Source organism: Perognathus longimembris, chromosome 2 (assembly GCF_023159225.1).
Source record: "Perognathus longimembris pacificus isolate PPM17 chromosome 2, ASM2315922v1, whole genome shotgun sequence".
Lineage (NCBI taxonomy): Eukaryota > Metazoa > Chordata > Mammalia > Rodentia > Heteromyidae > Perognathus > Perognathus longimembris.
In genome coordinates this window covers 71,755,515-71,758,149 of record NC_063162.1, presented here as the reverse complement: position 1 = coordinate 71,758,149, position 2,635 = coordinate 71,755,515, and positions in this window count along the sequence as shown.

The following is a 2,635-nucleotide window of genomic DNA, read 5'->3' as shown; positions in this document are numbered from 1 at the left end:
GCTTAATGAGGATGAATGGTTGAACACAGGGAAAAACTAATTTAGTCATTGAACTGAGCTTCAATCCAGGCTCTGACGCTGTTGGCGTTTTTTCGAACCTGTCTCCTGACAAATTCCTTGGAGAAAAAGCTGACCCAGAACAGCCTGCATTCTAATTAAATAGAGAGTTGTTGTTCTTGAATTTTATTTTGTACTTAGAAGAACCATTTCCTCCTCTATGGTTTAATGGAGGTACTAGCAAGGTGGCGGCAATGTGAGATGCTATTCTCAGGGATTAGCAAAAACTAAAGCTGACCTTGGAACACGTGGAAAAATGAGAAACTACTTTGTGCCTGGGAGTGATGCTAATAGCACACTAAGCATGCATGCAAGTGCTGAATTGCTCCCAGGGAAAGGTAGATTGCTTCAGGATACTAGTTGGAGGGCAGGGAGAATCAGCAGAATAGTAACCCCAAACCTTCTTTCTTTCACAATCACCAGTTTAATTATGCCAGAGAGGCCAGAAATGGCAGGGGGGCAGCAACAAAATATAAAATCTCAAATGCTTTGTTAAAAAAAAAACCCATTCAAAGTAATACTAGGTGATCTTTATAACATTCCATAGGTTACAAGGCATATTAGCCATGGTTTCTCAATGTTTAAGAACCTGGTGAAGGGTCTTTCATAGATCTTCCTCCTTTATCTTCTAAATGACCCTGAGATGAAGTTATTAAATTATAAATTTAACAGATTCAAGAAAAACTATATACAGACCCACAGTGTGTACCTGAAACTATTGTCTTGTTTTGGTCACCAAAGCCATTATCATCAATTAAGAAATGAAAGACAAATTTGTAAAGTGGGAAAAAATGTAAAAAAAAACCCTAATAATATAAAAAGTTTTATGATTTTTGAGAACAGTATTCTTATTACAGCAGAAAGTTTAGAACACATAAAAAGAACCTACAGAAGGTAATAAAAATCATGATTCAATGGCCCAAGGAAACCATGCACCAATTTTTGGTGTGTTTACTTTGAGTAAATGTGTGCACTCAGATTATTTCGTGGTGAGCCGAGTGTCTACACATTACTAGAGCTAGATTTATCATGAGGTCTTTGTATTTTATTTAACACTCATGATAAGAATAAACAATTAGTAGATTGTGTGAATACAGCATAATTTGCCTTTTTTATTACAAATCTCTTTGCATATAGTGCACATTGGTTCTATTACTGGTCTTACTCTCTTTTTTTGTCTGATCCTGGGGCTTAAATCCAGTGCCTGGTCTCTGTCCTTGAGCTCTCTTGCTCAAGGAACTCTACCACTTGAACCACAGCTCTACATTGGCTTTTTGGTAGTTAATTGGATATTTAAGAGTATCATGGACTTTCCTGCCCGGGCTGGCTTTGAAATACACTCCTCATATCTCAGCCTCCTGACTAGCTAGGATTACAGTCATAAGCCATGGGCAGCATCTGGCTTGGTCTTTCTTTTTTATTTTATTTTATTTTCTTATTTATTGTCAAAGTGATGTACAGAGAGGTTACAGTTTGATATGTTAGGCCTTGGGTACATTTCTTGTACTGTTTGCTACTTCCTCCCTCATTCAGTTGGTTTATACCAAATGGTTTTGCAAGTATTGTTTTTGTAGTCATTTGTCTTTTTATCCTTTGTCTCTCGATTTTGATATTCCCTTTCACATCCCTAGTTCTAATACCAGTGTATATAGTTTCCAATGTACTCAGATAAGATAGTGATAGTGCGGGTACAACCACAGGAAGAGGATACAAGAGGATCATCAACAATAGATGATCCATGTGAACGGTTTCACATGGTATGTTGAAAATTACAATAATGATATAACAGTCGTGTCCATAACATGGAGTTCATTTCACTTAGCATCATCTTATGCATTCATAAGGGCATAGCTATTGGGTTCTTGTGATCCTCTGCTGTGACTAGCCTAAAGCTGTGCTAATTATTCCCTATGAGGGAGGCCATAGAGTCCATGTTTCTTTGGGTCTGGCTCACTTCACTTAGTATAATTTTTTCCAAGTCCTTCCATTTCCTTACGAATGGGGCAATGTCATTTTTTCTGATACAGGCATAAAATTCCATTGTGTATATGTACCACATTTTCCTGATCCATTCGTCTACTGAGGTGCATCTGAGTTGGTCTTTCATAATACTTAGAAAGGGCATTTCTATCCAAAAGAACATGCAATGAAGACACTGCCAAATTGATTTGTAGAAATTGGGTCCTCATTTCAACTCCCATGAACAGTGTTATATCCTCTTTGCAAACACTGAGGATTTTCATCATATTTTAATTCATTGGTTTTGTAGATGAGAAAGATATCATCACTTTTAATTTTCATTTATTTTTAATTTTTATTTTTTTTTTTTTGGCCAGTCCTGGGGCTTGGACTCAGGGCCTGAGCACTGTCCCTGGCTTCTTCTTGCTCAAGGCTAGCACTTTGCCACTTGAGCCACAGCGCCACTTCTGGCCATTTTCTGTATATGTGGTGCTGGGGAATCGAACCCAGGGCCTCATGTATACGAGGCAAGCACTCTTGCCACTAGGCCATAGTCCCAGCCCCAATTTCCATTTATTTGGTGACCACTGATGTCTGTCACTTTCCCTTGTCAACACAG